This window comes from Octodon degus, unplaced genomic scaffold (assembly GCF_000260255.1).
Source record: "Octodon degus isolate 3935 unplaced genomic scaffold, OctDeg1.0 scaffold00031, whole genome shotgun sequence".
Lineage (NCBI taxonomy): Eukaryota > Metazoa > Chordata > Mammalia > Rodentia > Octodontidae > Octodon > Octodon degus.
Window position 1 is genome coordinate 18,189,384 of NW_004524607.1, and position 19,802 is coordinate 18,209,185.

At 46.4% G+C, this 19,802-nt stretch overlaps 1 pseudogene; it reads left to right on the forward strand.

Moving 5' to 3' along the window:
• The window catches only part of LOC101573167, a 77,114-nt pseudogene that overhangs the window by 17,668 nt on the left and 39,644 nt on the right, over positions 1-19,802 (forward strand).

A 19,802-nucleotide genomic window follows, 5' to 3' on the forward strand; every position in this document is an offset into this window, starting at 1 on the left:
AAAGATTGGCCTGAAGGCTAAGCTCTACCACAAACAGTGCCATGCGGAGAAAATACAAATGAAGAAGATTATCAAGATGCATGAAAAGAGAAACACCAAGCAAAAGAATGATGAAAAGACTCCACAAGGAGCAAGACCTGCCTACCTGCTGGACAGAGAGGGACAGTCTCGTACAAAAGTATTTTCCAACATGATTAAACAAAAATGAAAAGAAAAAGCAGTATAAAGGGAAGTTCCTCTGCCCAAAGTTCGTGCCCAAGGAGAAACAGAAGTATTAAAAGTTATGTGAACTGGAAAGAGAAAAAAGAAGGCATGGAAGAAGATGGATACTAAAGTCTGCTTTGTTGGAGATGGTTTCACAAGATAACCATCTAAATATGAAAGATCCATTAGGCCAGTGGGCTTATGTTTTAAGAAGTCCATGTAACACATCCTGAACTGAAAGCCACCTTTTGCCTGCCAATACTTGGTGTGAAAAAGAATCCAACTTTGGGTGGAAAAAAGTATACAACTTAGGGTGTCACTGCCAAAGAGACAGTGACTGAGGTGAACATGAGTGAGTTGGGCCTTGTGACACAAGGAGACAAGGTTATTTGGGGTAAATATGCCCAGGTAACCAACAATCCTGAAAATGATGGATGTATCAATGCAGTCTTACTAGTTTTTACAGTAACTTCTTACACTTATTGAAGACTACAGACCAATCAGGAGAACCATAACTTGAATACTGCTGAACAACTCTCATGACTGCATTCATCAAGAAAGCTATTTACTAAATTGTTAAAACATTAAAATGGCCCAGTTTTTTTTTTTTTTAAAGGGTTGGAGATGTAGCTCAGTGGGAAGGCCCAGGGTTCAATCCCCAGTATTGAAGAAAAAAAAAAAAAAAAAAGCAGGAGTAACATCCAAAATAATGATGAAAATGTATAGATTACTAAAGACAAGAATAGTAACATAGTAGCTTATTATTATGTCTTATAGATAAATATTTGTGCCGTACTTTTATGCCACTTACAGATGAGACAGGTTTGCTTACAAGTATCTCCACAAACATGTGAATGATGTGTTGCACTCTATGTTGTTACACTGACTACAATGTCACTAGGTGATAGGAATTTTTCACTTCCTTTTTTTTTGGTGGAACCAGGGATTGAACTCAGGCTCTTGCGCTTGCCAAGGAAGCTCTTATTCTACTGAGCTAATCTCCCCAGCCCCTCACTTCCCTTCTTATCTTATGGGACCACCATAAGATCTTACATGAAGCACTTCACAGACCAAGACAGTTATGTGACACATGCTTGTATTCTGTATAGGCTGATGATGGTGAACCTTTCAGTGCTTTCAGTAATAAACATCCAGCTGCAGCACGTGTAGCATAGGTTCACCATCACTGTGCTAGGCCTTCTCAGCCTTTCAGCTTTTTTTTTTTTTTTTGAGACAGGATCTCACTAAGTTACAAAGCAGGATGGGCTCAAACTTGCAATCTTCCTATCTCAGTCTCCTAGAGTCCCAGGGTTTCAGAGCTGGCTGCCCTTTCTCTGGTGACAGAAATGATTCCTGATTTATCCTGACCCTTCCTTCTCCTAGTATCTATGTATCATGAAGTCTTAAAAACAAAATTATTATTAAAAATAATAATACCTCCCTTTATTGAGTACTTACTATGTACTGGGCTAAACAGTTTATGTATCACTTCCATCTAACCTTACAACCACCTACTGTATCCATTTTGCAGATGACTAAACAGAGACCAGAGAGATTAAGTAAACTTCTGAGAGTCCATTCTGAGCTTCCTGGAGGAAACAGACCTGACCATTCAGGTGTGCCCTGATTCCAGAGCACACACCCTGCAGCAGGGGTCCACTGGGGTGGGCTCACAGTGGCTATCTTGGCCTGCACAATGTGGAATGAGGAACCAAGTTCCCTTCTCTGTTGCTTGACAGGATGCCGTTGATGCGCTGGGCTTCAGCACTGAGGAGAAGTTTCATTGGTGTGGACAAGTTGACTGGGGGTATCACGCTCTTTGGGAACATGAATTTCAAGCAGAAGCCCAGATAGGAGCAAGATGTAGTGGACTCCACAGAGCGTAGGTTCCAGGCGGGGCTCTTCAGCCACAGGGAGCTGGTGGTGGGAGCTCTGCAGTGCTTTGTGGCCAGTTGAGACATTCCCGATAAGACATTCCTAGAATGTTCAGTCACTATTATTCTCAGAAAGGCAAACTAGTGAGTCAGAGGCATGCTTTTAGTATCTCCAGTCTGCTTTACTACTTGACATTGAGAAAATGTAGAAACTGCCTGGGATCTTTATTTTCTTTTTGCCCAAATGTTTTGTCTTCCACCTTTCCTGTCACTCCTCCCAAGGCCACAGTAGAAAATGCTAGTGTCTCCAGAGCATGGCACCGTCTTCCTTCCACTCACCTGCTTTTGTAATCCATATTCACTGGCTGACAAGGTTGCCCATCTCATAGGTCTCAATTCTGACGAGCTCCAGAAAGGCATCACCAGGCCCAGGGGCAAAGTAGGCAATGAGTTTGCGCAAAAGAGCCCAAACATGGAACAACGCAACAACTCCACTGGGGCTCCGGGCAAGGCCGCCTATGACAAGATGTTCAAGTGGCTGGTGACCAGTTTTAACAAGACCTTGGACATCAAGAGGCAGAGATAATTCTTCACTGGGTGCTAGGCATTGCCAGCTTCAAAGTGGCCAGTGTTATGTTTCATTCTTCTTCGGGGTGGCTGTTTCTCCTTTTATAAGCTACTTTTCTCCATGGTTGTCTTGTTTGTCACCTTAGATCTGGGTAGGCCAATCTTAGTTGGCCACTGGATCTCTGACTTTTGGACTCTAGAAATTCCCACCTGCATTTCTATGGTGCCAAGTCATTTTAAAAAATTGTGAAAAGTTAGTGAACAGAGCTAATGGTATGCCAGGGCTAGCCTGTTCTGGATGCAAGAGCTAATTGCTAAGGTTTTCAACAATTCTGCGAGTCGGGGCTGGTGAGATGGCTCAGTGGTCTAAAGCATCTACTTAGAACAACTTAGCAAAGCACAGGGACCACGGTTCAATCCCCCAGCACCACATGCCAGCCAGCCCAGCCCCCTGGTGGGCTGAGCTGGCCACACACACACAATAAATAAACAAATAAATAAATAAAATTTTAAAAAAATTCTGCGAGTCAGTTGTCATGATGTTGATAGCTTGAAACTTGCTATGGTGTGAGTATTTACACTATGAAATTAGCAATTCTTAAAAAGTATGGTCTTTTGTTTTTAAAGGACAGAACCGATTTACCAGCATAGCTTTAATGACCCTCCATGTGGAGAAATGAAAAAAAGGGGGAAGGATTATTATCCTATAGATAAAAAAAAGCTAGAGAGAGAGAGAGAGAGACAGAGAGACAGAGAGAGACAGAGACAGAGACAGAGAGACAGAGAAAGAGACAGACAGAGAGAAAGGGACAGACAGAGCAGCCCCCAGGAAATAGTGGGTCAGAGCCATAAAGCACTTCAAGTGATTTTCACCCCTAGAAAGATGGTTCTTTCCACGCTGGTTTCCCTTTTATACGGGCTCCATGGGGTTAGGGCTTCAGAATCCCCACTGCAGGGGAAGGTAACAGAAAACCGCTTCTCATATGTGGTTGTGACCAAGAATAGCTCAGTGATCAGGCATCTTGCCCAGTTCTTGATAGCTGAAAGCTTTTGCAGAATTCTCACACATATCTGTCCTCTTCATGGCCCATCAGCCGGCTCTCTGGGCCCCAGTCAATGCCTCCTGCTCTGTTCTTGCCCATTTCAACATCTTTGAGCAACTGCTGCTTAGCAGCTTCATCACTCATCTGCAGCCATTCTTCAACCACCGCATGTTCATGCTGGAGCCGGAAGAGTACACGCATGAGGGCATCGTGCAGACATTCAGGGACTCTGGCATCAACCTGCAGGCCTGCATGGACCTCCTAGGAAGGTGACCTGCAGTTCCCAGGAGGGCGTTGGAAAGCATATGGGGCTGTGTGGGGCATGCCCTAGGAGGGAAATGTCCCTGGGGCTCTTAGCTTGGAGCAGTCAGCAATACTACCTTCATTGGTCTGGCAGCTAGTCCCTTAACCATAGGCACCAGATGGGCACAACAGCAGCAAACACTACTGTGAGTTGGGCAGTGTCTGCTACAACTCCATGGACTGTAACAATCTACCAAATTGGGGGGGGTATTTTATTACCATTTTGTAGATGAGAACATTGAGGCACAGAGCAAGGAAGTCACTTGTCAAAGACAAGAGTTATGCTGTAAGCAGGTACTATGGCAGTTTTCCCTGTAATCACACCAGATGGAATGTCTGAGCAAATGATCTAGGGTCAAGAATACATGTGGACATTATCAAGATATATTATATGCATTGAAATTCAATATTTTGTGAAATTAATAGGCACTAGGAATAGAAGAGAAAACTTTTTCAAAGACTGTTGTTTAACCAAATGTGGCAAAAGGATATGGGAAAGCAGATAAAAGAGAAAGGCAGAGACAACAGATGTCATTGGTTTCAGGGATTTTCTGATGATCAAGCATGCCTGGGGCCCATGTTGGGGTGGTACTAGTATTTGGGGTGCTACCTGGCCTGGTTAGGTCTCAATGTCCCTTCTGTTGAACTCCCTGGATTCCAGCCTCTTGCACATAGAAATGACATTTGAAAATGTGACCATGGGTACCAGGTGCTGTTCCCAGATGTTGCTGTCCTGAATTCTGCTTCCTGGCTGGCCATGTGGGTGGCTAGCCCATCTGTACCACCAGCCTCAGGCCCAGTGCCAGCGTGGACTCTTTGGGGTACTGCTGCCACCGCTAGTGCTATTCTGTCCTCTGCCCTCTTAGCTCAGGGGCATTTTGTCCATCTTGGAGGAGCAGTGTTTCTTCCCCAAAGCCACAGGGGCCACACTCAAGGCCTCCCTGTAGCACAACTGCTTGGGCAAGTCCAGAAACTTCCGTAAACCCAAGAGGAGCCACATAGGCAAGGGCCCTGAGGCCCACTTTGAGCTTGTCCACTACGCAGGCACTGTGAGTACCAGCCTCCGTGCATTCTGTGGCATCTGCTGGCTACCATCCACCCCAGCTACTATACATCCATCCTGACCTGCCTCTCCAGAGGATTCTGTCCCCAACTAGCGCAACCATAATATATCAGAATACTCAGCAATTGAAATGAACTCCAACTCAAACCTCCTCAGCATTTCCCCACGTGAGAGCTCTAAAGCAGTCCAGCCAGAGATGCTCATTAGGGAGCAGCGGGTGATTCATGCCATCAGATCTGCCAGGGCCACACAGTGTCAGTGGCCCTTGGTTTGATGGCTGAACATCAGTCTCAGCCAGAAATGACACCATTTGCAAAAAGAAAAAAAAAAAAAATGATTCCGTGAGCCCATTAATTACTCCCAACTGAATAATTCTTCCCTTGGATAGCTTGTAGCTGCCAAACCAATGGGGTGACATCTGTGGAGCAGCTTTTACACTCATGACAAATGCAGTCCTTGGGAAAGAGGGAAATTAGGTACAGCGAGGACTCAGGTTTTATTTGTATAACTAATAGGGGAGGTAAAATTGGTCCAGCCAGCTTATAAGAATGTGTTGGATTTCCTTGAGATTTCAATATTGCTGTATGTGCCAACTCTCCTATTACCAGCAGAGTATGTCGGCCTCTGTGGGTTTAACTGCAGGGAAACAGCAGCCTGAAGACAGTGCTGTCAGGAAAGCCATGATTGCATTGGGCATTGGGGCCAGGATTTTATATCATCAACCACAACAATGCCAATTATTCACAAAATGGATTGGGTCGATACTTGGAGCAAACAGCAGGCCTGGAGCCAAATTGCAAGGCTACACCTCCTTGCCACACTGCACTGAGAAGAGCTCCATATTTACAGCAATGGCACTTCAAAGCTAAATGGTCACTGTGCACTTTGAGAAGGCCTTCAAATAAGGCACTGAGGTGACAGATGTCTATGTGCTGAACAGGAGGTGAGAAGCCAAAGGTTTGGCTTTTCAGGTATTTCTTCATCTATGGTTGGTGGAAGAATCTACAAAGCCCCTTTGTCCTTACCCATGAAGCTAGGGCCATACGGCAAAAATGCGAAGCAGACATTAGTGGATGTCCAACTACCTGGACATATGCAGCCCTTGATCCTGGATGAATAGAGATCCTATTCCTTCAGGCAGTGACCCTACAGTGCTGCAAATAGGATGCGTGCCCCTCAGCAATGCAAGGCCCAAGACCTTTGCAGAGATTTCTTTATGTACCTCAAGATTCCACCAACCACAGCCAGTCACTGAGAGCAAGTCCACCTGGACAGAAGAAGATTTGGGGGTCAGGAAATTCAGTGTGCCCCACAGAGCAGGCTGTATAAAGGAAGATCACAGCTTGGGAGTGAAAAGCTGGGGAGTGCTGGCTTATGTGCAATGCTCGGAGATGAGGTATCCAAGACAGGCAAGCTGCAAATGCTCAGCAAAGCAGAGAATGAGGCCTGCCACTCAAACTGGGGGTTAAGCTCATTCCTAAAATCACAAATTATTCAGATAAAGAACTCAAGCCCCTGAATAGAATGATTTGTTCTAATGGTGTTTGTAAATAGGATCACAAGTCCGCATCTTGTACAGCAATTAACCACTAAGAAGAACATATGCAGTGTATTATTTGTTGAAAAATAAAAAATAAAAAAATAAAATAAAAATAAAAAAAAAAGAACTCAAGCCCCTGGAGATGGGGTTAGGGGTTGGTCCTAAGAGCCCAGAACAGAACAAAGCTGTAGTTCAAGACTCCAGGGGTGGAACCTGAAAAGGAGAGAGGAGGTCTCCAACTTATTCATTGGTGTCTGCCTCCCTCCGGGTGGGATATAACATCACAGGCTGGCTGGAGAAGAACAAAGACCCCTTGAATGAAACAGTGGTGGGCTTGTTCCAGAAATCAAGAATGGAACTCTTGGGTGTTCTCTCTAAAGAAGAGGTATAGTTGGTTTTTTGTCATGTCCAGTCTTCTGTGATGATGGCCTTTAATTCCCAAAATGGGAAAGAAAGAAAACTCTCTAATCCAACTCTTGTCAATGAATGAGTGAGTGAGTGAGTGAGTGAGTGAGTGAGTGAGTGAGTGAATGAATGAGTAAATGCTAAGTTGCTCAAAGTAGGACTCAGGTCATGCAACAACAGAATAGAAAGGTGTCAGTGTAGGGCTGAGGGAGGCTCAGTGGTAGGGCACTTGCCTTGTGAGTGTGAGGTGCTGAGTTTCTTTGTCAGCAGCACAAGAGTAAGAAAGGAAAAGCAGATAAGAAAGATGTCAGTGTGTCCTGGGAGCCTCCATCAGCTCAACTGATCATGGAGCTTATGTCACCTCTAGGTCGAGTGAGTGACATTGCTTGGGAAAGCTGATACCCAACAGTCCTGTGCTTATTTTCTGACCCTACTCCTGTCTGAGACAAATGCCAAGCACAGCCCTGCCTCCTGTTCAATGGCAATCATAGAGTCTGCAGGGGGAATCGCCTGGGTGAAAGCTGCCCCCCAGAACTGCCATTCAGCTGGGCAGAAACTGCCAATCTGCTTGCGCTCAGAGATATTTCACCAACATGCATATTCTTCATAGGTCTATGGACTCTTTCCTCCTCCACAGGGGGGGGGGCAATTTGCTACCTTGTGCCAGCCCTAAATCACTCCCCAGGGTATCCAGGGTCCCTTTCTGAGGTTATGCCATAGTCATGCTATTTTTCTGATCCCTAATAGATATTGTTTTTCTGTGCGTCCTACTTCATCTAGTATCATGATAAAACTTTTCAATCCAGAGAATGTGTGTGCTTTGGCATAGACCACTTACTGGAGATGTGTGACCCTACGCTGGGCATGGACACAAAATATACTTACCTCTTCCTCAGCTGGAGGAAAGAAGCAGAAGAGAAGCTACTCCTTTATGATGGTCTGCAAATTCTACCAAGAGAGCAGGAGCTACTCAGAGGCCACGTTGGGTCCAGTATATTCTGGCTGCGGCTTCATAGCCAAGGTTAGAATGGTTCCATCCTATCTGTGTCCATCTCTAACTCAAAGAGTCTGTTGCCTCTGAAGAGCACACGGAATCATTAGACAAAAGAGACCCTTAGAAAAGGTCCAATCCAAACACAGCCAGACCGAAACCCAGCATTATAGGGGCCTGGGCAATATGACAAATGGAGGTATAAATGACCCAGATCTTGGGTGCAAAATTTGGCTGATGGGTTAAAACTTCTGCAAAATTTGGACATTACTGGAAACATTTTCCAAAGTACAGAAGTACGGCCACCAATGAGCTGTTGTGTGAAGGAAGATTTTACCATATTCCAAGGATCAGGCTTTTCTGGGCAGAAAAGTCACCTGATTAGAAGAAACCAAGATGTGGAAGAGAGACCATCCCTTTTGGGGATTAATAGCAGGCAGGTCTTCCTAGTGCCAGGATTCTTCAATAAATCATCCTTAAATCAGGAGTTGCCTCCTTTCTTGTAAACCATGTCGCCCTTGTTCTTGAGACTAGTTCTGTCTCAAAGCACTTTCTACAGTGAGAGAAATGGTCTCTTTTGCACTGTCTAGTATGGTGACCACTAACCCCACATAGTTAATACATACTTGAAAAGTGGCAGGTGGAACTGAAGCACTGGGTTATAATTTTAATTTAATTAAGCTCTAACTACAGACCTCTCCTGAGTATGGGCAGCCAACAGTATTAGTGCTGAGTCTCACTCTGTCTTTTTCGTTTCTCTCTTTCTCTCTTTCATTCTTCCCCCAAGAGCAGCTGAACAAGCCTCTGACCACCTGTTATGGCACCGCACCGCATTTTGTCTGCTGCATTGTCCCCTGTGAGTTGAAGCAATCAGGGATGTTACAAGGTCATGGCTCCCTGCTGAAAGTTCTGGGAGTCTGCAGAGTTAGGGTTTGTGCCAAGATAAGTTCACCTTCAAATGTCAGAGCCGATGGGGGCAAACCAAGGCTCAGAGAGACTCAAACAGTAGATTAGCCAAAACTCATGTTCTAGCTCCTTTCTAAAGCAGAATGGTGCCCACTCAAGTAGAACTCACACCAGAGTTTTAGGGTATGGGTTGAAATGAAGGAGGGGGGCTGGGGAGATAGCTCAATAGAATAAGTACTTGCCTGGCAAATGCAAGGACCTGAGTTCAATCCCTGGTTCTGCAAAAAGAAAAAAAAGAAAAGAAAAGAAAGAAAGAAATGAAGGGGGATGGATCTGGGACCCCCTGGGCAGGGTGGATTAGTAGAGTTGTGTCATGCTGGCAGCACTGTGGCTGTCCTACCAATACTGCTTCAGTCTCATCACTTCAGCACACTTCGGCTCAGCATTCAACGGCCAGAACCTGCATTTCTTTGTCTGGCAGAGCCTGCTTTGTCCTTCCTTGGCAGGCCAAAAGTCCCAGGAATTAATGCCTCCTCATGTGTATTTCTCAGCTGATGAGTCGGTACATAAATACCTCGTCTTCATAGAGGACTAGTTTTGAGTTCATTTTCTATACTGGCTCTCGGAAGTAGCATGCTGTAACATTTAACAAGTGTTAAAACATTAACAAGGTGTTCTTGGGGGCCAACAAAAAGCCCTTACTGGTAGGAAATCTGCCAGCTTCCATGGTACAAAAACTCCCCGTGCCCCTCAGTGGCATTATGTTCCAGTTGCCCATTGTGATAGCTGACTTGGTAATATGTCTTTTATTGCTTTTCTGCTCATTTCCCAAACCTTCCACCTACCAAATAAACTACTTGCACTCAAATCCTTGTCCCAAAGGCCTGCTTCTGGTGAAATTAAACTAAGACTCCTATCTTGGAGATGACCTTCCATGTTCCTCATTCGCTAGAAGACATTGCCATAGATTAAGGAATGAAGAATTTCCAGAAACAGTATAATGGTACATGCCTGGAATCCTAGCACTCTTGGTGACTAAGGCAGGAGGATAGCAAGTTCAAGCCCAGTCTGGACATCCTAGCGAGACAGTCTCAAAATAAAATTTAAAAAGAAGAAAGGGCTTAGGGATGTAGTTCAGTGGTTCAGTGCTGGCTTAGTATGTGCAAAGCTCTAACTCTCCCTTCCTCCCAGAATCCCTGGTCCACACCAACATTCACTTCCAAGTGACAGCCTTTGGCCCAACATCTCCTGTTAAGTCTGCCCTGCCTTTGATGGGAATCATGTCTAATCCTTGTTTTAAGGACCATCTCAAGTGACTGGCAAGATAGCTCACTGGTCTAGAGTGCCTACTTAGATGAGCTTAGGCAGCACAAGGACAGTAGTATGATTCCAGGCACCACATGCCACGCCAGCCCTACCCGCAGGATGGGCTGAGCCAGCCACAAAAAAAAAAAAAAAAAAAAAAAAAAAAAAAAAGACCATTTCAAAAGATTGGTGGATTGTCTAGCACTACGGTACAGACTATAATCCCAGCTACTTGTGAGGATGAAACAAAGGAATCACAAATTCAAGACCAACTGGGCAACTTAGCTAGACTTTGTCTCAAAATTAAAAAATTTTGTAAGGGGGGTGTTGGAGATGTAGTTCAGTAGGAGAAAGTTCCAGGGCTCCAACTTCAGTACAGAAGGAAAAAAAAATTTTTTTTCTGGCTGAGTGAATATATTTTGTATGCTGTAAACTTGGGTGTGCTGATAACTCTCTTCTACCAGGTGCCAACATGAAGCCCCAAGGATTTGTGGACAACAAAAAAGCTTGGGACTCAGAGCTGCTTCTTGGGGCCATCAATCTGAACACAAATGAATACAAAATTGGACACACCAAGGTAGGGTCTTCTGAGGGTCTCCCTTCCCTAGATGTATTCAGTGTTATCCCAAAGTGGGCTGTGGAGTTTGAATTCCAACACAGACATATAGGGCCAGTACCTCAGTTTCCTTCTCTGAAAAATTAGGGTTAGTAATGCCACTCTTACACTAGAGTGATGGGACCCAGCTCAGCACAGAATGGTAATCAATGGTGAGCTATTTTAGTCCTGTAGAGGTTTATTTCTAAGACTCAAAAGAGTAGATCAGACTGAAGGTCCTGGATCTGAGGAGCATGGCACTGTGTGTGGGTGGGGCCAGGCAATGGAGCCCTGTAATCACAGCTCACCCACACAGTGAGCCCCAAGCTTTGTACTGGCTGAGTTGGGGCTGACTCACACAGAGTGGCCTCCTGATCCTGACTCACAGGCCTGGGCCACTCTGCGTCTGTCCCATTTCCTGACCTACCAGGAAGAAGCAGAATCTTGAACAGCAGGATTGTAAGGGCCAGCCAGGCAAGGTGCAAGGTGTCCATCTAGAGTTGCCTCACCAAACTGCACCCCAACATGACAGCCAGGGTGACATGGGAGGAGCACAGGGTTGGCAGCCAGAGGTGCAGGCCTCAAAGGCTCTCTCATGTGGCCAGGAACAGACCACCTGCCTCACCAAGTCTCATGTGGGATCATATGGGGTCAGGCCTAGTGTGGAAGTTCGCAGGGTGCCTGTGCTTCCAATGCATCTCACCACTGTAAACCTTCGCAGAACACCTACTGTGTGCTAGACAGTTCTAGGAACTAGGGATGCTCGGTGCGGACAAGCCTCTACTGTCCCAGAGCTTGCTTTCCAACAACTGGGTATCTGCAGATTTGTTGCACTACCAGGACTGTTCTGGCTTCCTTTACAGTTAGGCTGAGCTATGTGTAGCCAGATTGACTTACAGAGGACACTTGAGGTCTTGGCACAGAATCCTTGAATCCTTGAGCTGGAAAGAACTTGGAGACAAGAACGCCCATTCTTTCTCTACCCACTTTTGACAGATGGGAAACTTAAGAAAGCCTAGAGAGCGGGTGGAGGTGGGTGCTCAACATCACAGAGCTAGGAAGGATCTGGGTAGCAGGCATCATGTGGCCTGGGAAGCCAGAGCTGACAGTTCCACTGTCTATCTGGGCCACCGCCTGGGTGCATGCGCTGCGTCTTGCTGACATTTGAGAGTTGCACTGGACCAGGCAGACTGGCAGCAGGGACAAGGAGAGAGCAGGATGGTTCTGCCTGTAAACCGAGTCCCTGTCCCTGATGTCTCCTTGTGTGGGTCCCACCCAGCCACATGCTTGTCTCTGAGACCTCAGTGCCAGTTAGTATTAAAGTATCAAGAAACAAATTTTTAAACTGACAAAAATTTAAAAAGAAACCCATTATAATGCCAAAGTTAAGTTCTCTGCCCTGCAATGTCTAGCTCCTTGGGGGGAGTTTTGTGGGAGACAGGTGCTGATGTACCTATATGTGTGTGTGTCTCATACTAGGGATTGACGCAAGGTCTTCACACAGAGCTACATTCCCAGCCCTATTCAGTTTTTATTTTGAGATAGGGTCTTACTGAGTCACCCAGCCTGGGATTGAATTTGTGATCCTCCTGCCCACTGCCCAGAGTGCTGGGATTACAGGGGTGCACCACCTTCCCCCCCCCCCTTAGGCATCCACATCTTTCAAAAGGCCTTCAGGCAGGTGTGACACAGTCAGGGTTAAGATATGTGACAAGGATGACAGTTGCCTGGGGCAGGGCGTTCCAACATCCAACTTCATGAGGAATATCAAGCTATTTTCCAAAATTCTTGCAGCAGTATGCACTCATGCACACACCCAGATCCACATCATTGCCAGCATTTGTTTTATCAGAAGTCTTAAGTGTTGCAGCAGATTGGGAGTTGCAATCTGAATCTTGTGACCTTAGTTTGCATTTCTCTGAGACTGAGTGTTTCCAGCTCTGTCATAGCTTGTAAAGCTGGCCTTATTTTCCTGGAGTTTCAAGAACTGTGGCTGGAAGCCTGAGGCTATCTAGTATTGGTGAAACTGTCTTTTTTATGGGAAAATTCAACCCTCCTCTGCATTTGATCCCCATACACCACACCTAGACCTGTAGGACCAGCATGCAATGACTCTATCTACAAAAGTTGCTTTCCTTCGTAGTAATGAAGGAAGGGCCCTTGTTGCCCTGACTGCAGAGAAAACACTGTTATATAATGACCCATTGATTTTTTTTTTAAACCTGAACTCTTACAATATTTTTCCACCTATTATTTCATTTAATCCTCACAGCAACTCTCTGAGGGAGGGATCAGTACCCTATTTCATATAGGAAGAACTGAGGCTGTGAGAGGTGAAATGCATTCACGGTGACCTAGTGCAGGGACAAAGCTGGGTCTGGAACCCAGCTCTCTCCCAGTGAAGCCCCATGTGGCAGTAGATAGGGCCTCTGAATCATCAGAGCCCCTTGGGACCAGCTGGCTCTTTGATTCAAAACTCTCCTGAGTATCTGCCTTTAGGTGACAGCCAGGCTGCGATCACATCAGTGCCTCTTCCCCAGGTCTTTTTCTGAGTGGGCATCCTGGCCAAGGTTGAGGACAGGAGGGACAAACATCTGTTCAAGATCATGATGGTGTTGCAGTGTTGACCTCATGATGGTTGAGTTCAAGAATGTGCTAGAACTAAGGTAACACTCCCAGCAGGGATGGGAGAGCTACCCTGAAGCTTCCCACAGCTGTGATCAGAGCCCCCAGTGGTACCACGTGCTGGGATGAGCAGTGGATGCCAATGTCTTTGCTGGCCCCAAGAATCCATGTGGGACCTGGCTTGGTGTTATGGTTTGTGTCTAGGTGTCCCCCCAAAGCCTCATGCAGTCACGAGTGGCTTCTGGGTTTTGTGATTGATTATTGTGGGTGTGGATGCTGTACCCTCCCTGGGGCAGGTAATTTGCATTTCACTGTAAGGAGAAGAAAGGCTAGCTAGCTGCCTGAGCTGCTACCACTCCCTTAACTCTGCTCTTTACTGCCACCCTAAATGGCTGCTCTCTGCCATGTGCCACTCTGCCTTGGAGCCAGCTGAGTATGGACTGAAATCTCCACTGACTGTGAGCTAAATAAACCTTTCCTTCCTTCATTTCGGGTGCTGGGTATTTGTCCCAGCAATGAGAGAAGAGTAACCAAGACACTTGGTCTCCTGGGTCTGCTACAACAAAGTACTCCTGTTGGTCAGCTCTCCAATGGCTGGACACCACACCCGGCGCTCACAGTTTACAGGAGAAAAGGCTTAATTTTGCTCATAGTTTGAGGGGATTCAGTCTATAGTCAGCTGGTCTTCCACGGTGCTGGGATTGCAGATGTGTGCCACTACATCCAGGCAAGAACATCGGGACAGCAAGTATGACAGAGTAAAAGGGCTTAGTTCACAGTGGCCACAAGGCAGAGCAGGAGAACAATGCGAGAGAAACCATATATAGTACCTAATGCCGTGCCTCCAGGACCCACCCAGACACACCAACGAGCATGACCTAGTAATCTAGGTGTTTCCTAATCCTGTGAAGTTGACATGTCAGGGTTAATAGTCACGGTGCTGCACTCTGGGTGTAGCTTAAAACAAGAAAGAATCACACTCTCCCAGTTCTGGAGGCCATAGGTTCAAGTCAAGGTGGGGCAGGGCCGTGCTCACTCTGAGAGATCCCATGTTGCCTCTTCCAGTACTAAGCCCCTGGACTTCCTGGCTTACAGTGGCAGCACAGCAATCCCTTCCTCTGCCCTCATGTGGCAGTTGTCCACGTAAGGTTCTGTCCCCCTTTCTAGGAGAACAGCCATCATATTGGCTTAGTGGCCCATCCTCCCCCAGCGTGATGGCAAGGGGTTTTTTTTTTGTTTGTTTTTTGGCATTTCTTTGGCAGAACCGAGGATTGAACTCAGACCCTTGCACTTGCCAGGGAAGCACTTATTCCACTGAGCCATCTCCCTGGCCCCATAATGGCAAGTTAATACATCTGCTTAGAGCCTATTTCCAAATAAGGTCACATTCACAGGTATGAGAATTCAGGACTTAAAGATCTTTCAGGGGCACAGTTCAATCCCTAACAGGGACTAGTCAATATAAAACCTTTCCTTTATAGCTTACAAGGCCCTCCTTTCCCTCTTTCTCTTCCATCCCATTCCCTACTTCTTTATTTATTTATTTTTTCTCCATAATTTCATTGAGAAACAAATAGCAATGAGACAGTTTCAAACCAAATTGGTAGGACAGTTTCAATAATTAACACATTGCATATTCTCTTCCTAGTGGTTATTTGCTGTACAAGATGCAGACATGATATCCTACTTACAAACACCATTAGAACAAATCCCTCTCTTCATTAAGAGAATGTAACTATATATCTATCCTAACCACTTTGAATACACAGATACAAAATGGACATTCATCTGTATGCCCTTTTTTTGTTTAGTTCTGTCATTTGAATATTATAGGTGTGTTAACTCAGCAAAATATTCTAAAAGAGTCCAGTAGTCCATAATAGTATTGGGTCTTCCGCTTGACTGGCAATGTCAGAAATTGTTGACCTGAGTCCCCTACAGCTCAACATAACAGCATGGCTTTACTTCTTCCTCCTTCATTTTAAAAAATGTTTTATTTTGAGGTAGCATCTCACTAAGTGCTACACAGCCCAGGATGAGCTTGAATTTGCGATCCTCCTGCTTGGGTGTTCCAGGGTGCTGGGATTGCAGATGTGCCACCACATCCAGCTCTAGGAGATACTTTCACAATCATCCCCTTATTTGATCTGTGTATTTTATTTTATTTTTTAAATTTTATGTATTTAGTACAAGGTATCACTCCACAGCCTGGACTCAAGCTAGATAGTACAGTGAGAGGGATGTAGTTGGGCCAGCACCCCCTATTTTACAGATGTGAAAACTGAGACAGAGAAATTAAAAAATTAGGACAGGTTCATGCAAAAACCTAGAATCAGGCTTTTCAGGCATTCGTCTATTGTGGTAATTTAAACCCTGCTGGATCTGTCACAGCTGACCTGGGGCTGACGCAGGCTCTTTGCAGTCAGTGTATTAGTAATGAATTAGTCAGCCACCAGCAGCGAGACTGAAGGCAGAGACACCAGTTATGGGTGGAGGGGAGTTCCTCCTTGCACGGGAACACATGACATTCTAGTCAAATGAAGCTGCAGGAGAAGAGAAGGGGAAAGACATCTGGTAATCTAGGTGTTTCCCTAGGAACTCCACAAACTAATGGGATTCAGAGATTCATGGGTAGTTACTGGTGATGGATCCAAAGGGGAGAAAATAGTAAATGGTTATTCTGTCATCTGGGCATGGTGGCACATGCCAGTAATCCCAGAAATCTGAGAGGCTGAGGCAAGAGGATCACAAGTTCGAGACCAGCCTGGGCAAATTAACTATTTAATGAGAACTTGTCCCAAAATAAAAGCCCAAAGGCCTGGAGCTGTAGCTCAGTGCAAAAGTTTGGACAGGGGAGGAGGAGAGGGAGAGAGAGAGAGAGAGAGAGAGAGAGAGAGAGAGAGAGAGAGAGAGAGCCAGAGCCAGAGGCTACTCCTGTTGTACAGCTCTGATCCTCGACGATGGTCACTGCTCCACCACACTGCAATGCTAGGTCTTTAGAAAGAACTTTTCTGTCTGGACAAAATAGATCTTCAAACTTCTATCCCCTGCTCACTCCCTTTCCCAAGCCCTCCCTCAAGAGAGGCCCTGACACTTGTTTTTCCCTTCCTTTTACAGACCAGGCCTGGAAGTCATCCTTGGCAGAATGGGCACAAATTCCAGAAGCAGTGTATTGTGGGGCTGATGGAAGCTCTATAACACAGTAAGGCCAAGGGCTAAGATGGCTGCTACCTATAGGCAGAGGGCTGCAGGGAACCTAGATCTGGATAGAGGTGCCCTCCAGGGGGAGGTTCCTGGAGGCAGCAGGGACAGCCTGAAAAGGGAGGCTCCTTAGAGAAGATATTAAGCCTCCTTCCAGACAAGGCTGATTCTTCCCTAAGAGACACTATGGTGTGTCTTCCCACCTCTGATCTCACCCTTCAAAATAAAACCCACTTAAGCCCTTAGCCCCAGAACTGGAGGATCCTCCAGGAATGATGGGATGGGAACTGCCACCTCCCAGGTTCTCGTGAGAGATGGTAGGGCAAGATGAGAGACCAGGCCATCCTTGGCCACCTAGGAGGCCACAAGCCATTCCTCTGCATGTGGGTTCTCCAGTGCCTGTGTTAGAGCCACCAGTAAGAAAGAACATGGCCCTAGACATCAGAGGAAGGGGGCTGGACATAGGACAGCTGCATTCAGGAGCCAAGAGGGCAGTGTTGCTTGAGGTAGTCATGGGGGTGGGGACAGGCTGTGAGTCCTCTTGCCCTGAGCCATCCAAGGCTCACAGAGAAGCTTCTTTCTGCTCCCTGTAAGAAAGAACTCTCTCCACTGTCAGAGGAAGGGATAGTAAGCTCTGTATGTACCCACAGCATGGGACAGACCCTGGAGGACATGAGCAGTCTCAGAGTCCAGCCATTGCTGGCACTCCTTGGCTTGTGCCACCCGCTCTAGAGCTGAACTTTCTTCACACCAACCCACTTTTCATTTCCAACATTTTTTAAAAAATGAAATAATATCTTACCTCTAAAGTCCTCCTAAAATAACACTGTCTATAAAACTGTAGATTTGATAAAATCTTCTCTCTCTCTCTCTCTCTCTCTCTCTCTCTCTCTCTCTCTCTCTCTCCCCTTCTCTCTCTTCTTTCTGTTTGCTTTTTGAGATCGGGCATTGCTATGTATTCCAGGCTGGCCTTGAGCTCACTATGTAGCCTCAAACTCATGGCGACCTTCCTGCCTGTACTTCCTGACTGTGAGGATTACAAGTGTGCACCGCCATACCCAGTCTATTTCTCTCTTTTTAAAATAACCCACTGAAGCAACTATGTAACAAGTCATATCAAAGGTATGTTTCCTTATTATTATTGCTTTTTGTGGCACTGAGGGTTGAACTCAAGGCCTTTGTTGCTGAAATACATCTCCAGCCATCACCACCCCAGCCCCCACCCCTGCCTTTTAAAATTTTGAGAAAAAATCTCACTAAATCTCTAACATTCCTGGGCTTGGACTTGAACTTGTGATCCTTCTCCTTCAGCATCCTTCAAAGGATTTTTATGTAATGCGCAAACCCATGTTGCTGCCACCCACCTTTTTGTAAAATTTGAGACAGATCAAATGTAGCTCAGGCTGACTTCAAACTCACATTCTCCTGCCTCAGCCTCCCAGGGATTACGATTACAGCTGTGCACCACTATGCCCAGCTCAACTGACAGCCTTCATGGGTCCTCTTGAGAACACAGCGGCAACAAATGATAGGGAGGAAAACTGCTCTGCTCCTCACTAATTAAATGTGACTGTTCTAATTAGCTTTTTAAAATCCTGTACTCTTAGTGTTTTAACTAAGCTCTAATCTTATTTAGCATGGGTTGGGCCAGTGGGCAGGGGGCACCAAACACTTGTAATCATTTCCACTGAATGAAAAGAGTTATGTGGTAGCAGGTCACAGTGCTTACTACAACTTTTAATACAAACTTGACCTCTGGGACATCCCAGAGCCCACATTTATCTGGTATTTTCCATGAGAGGTGATTCTGCCTCCCAAATTCACTTCCACATTTGCTCTCCTGGGAAACAGTATCTCTGAACTCAGAAAATACTCCCTGGTGACTTGGCTGTGGGGACATCCGGAATGTGAAGGCACGGGAGAGATCTCTGAGGGGGCACCAGATTAGCAGGCACAGGAATAGGGTGAGGGCGCCTCACAGTCCTGGCACTCAGTTGCAGGGTGAGAAATGCCAAGTGCAGAAAGATACTGTGGTAAGGCAAGGAGCAGCCGCCGAATGCCAAAGGCCCAGCTCTACAGACACTGGCACAGGCTGGAGATGGGCAGTGCCAGCTGAGCCTGCAGGGAGTAGGGAAGCAGAGGCTGCCTTGCGGGAAGGCTGGAAGGCCAACCTGAGAGTTGGGTTGAAAAGAAGATGAAAGGGAATAGCAGACAGAGAAAGAGAGAGACCAAGACAGAGAGAAAGACAGAGACGGAGAGACAGAGAGACAGACACAGAGAGATAACAGGCAGACAGAGGATGTGAGACAGAGAGGGAAAAACAGAGGTAGAGAGAGGAAGAAGTCAACAGGGAAGGAAGGGAGGGGGAGCCAAGGCTGTGACAGCGCTCCCAGGTGTATACAGTGTACAGAACAGATGTGAGCATGGGGTCCGGGATGCTGAGGAACATCTAACTCTGTGTCACTTGAGATTAAAAAGCATCCTGGGAAAGATCCTAAGGGAGGACAGGCCTTGACTGCTGAGGCAGGCAGTGCTTTGTGGCAAGGAGCAGGGCCTGACAGCGTCTATGGAGAGGGACTCTGCCTAACAGCTGCAGCCACCACAGTGGCATGTGAGGTCCAGAAGCAGAGGAGAAGCTCCCGGAGGAGCTGCGCGAGGTAGGCTCCCCCATAGCGGCGGCGGAGAGCAGGTGGAGTCGGTATAACACACTTTGCTCCTGGAGACTGGAGACAGCATCCTGATCAGGACTTTGCTGCCCTTTAGCTGAGGTTCTCAGGGAAGGTGAAAAATCTCCATAAATTTCAGTTCCCTCATCAGTCAAGTGCATGGGGTCATACCACACTTTTCCTTCCAGGTTTTGCTGTAAGCAGAACCTGGAGTTTATCACCCACACTGGCAGTTTTGAGATGAAAGGAGGAGCCACTAAAGTTATTAGCCAGCTTGGCCCAAGGTATGCTGGGAAGGGAGGGTGCTGAAATGGTACGAATGAAATGCATTGTATGGGAATGTCGTGTGAGCTCTGAAGCCCCAGGGAACCCTAAAGCGCCATGGCAGCAGCAGCCCACGGGCTCCTGAGGTCACAGGGAGGCCAACCCTACTTTCCCAGCTCTGCCATACAGATCCAGAATGCAGAGCCCACCCTGACCGGCCACAGCTCTGACCAGCACACAGTGCCCCTCT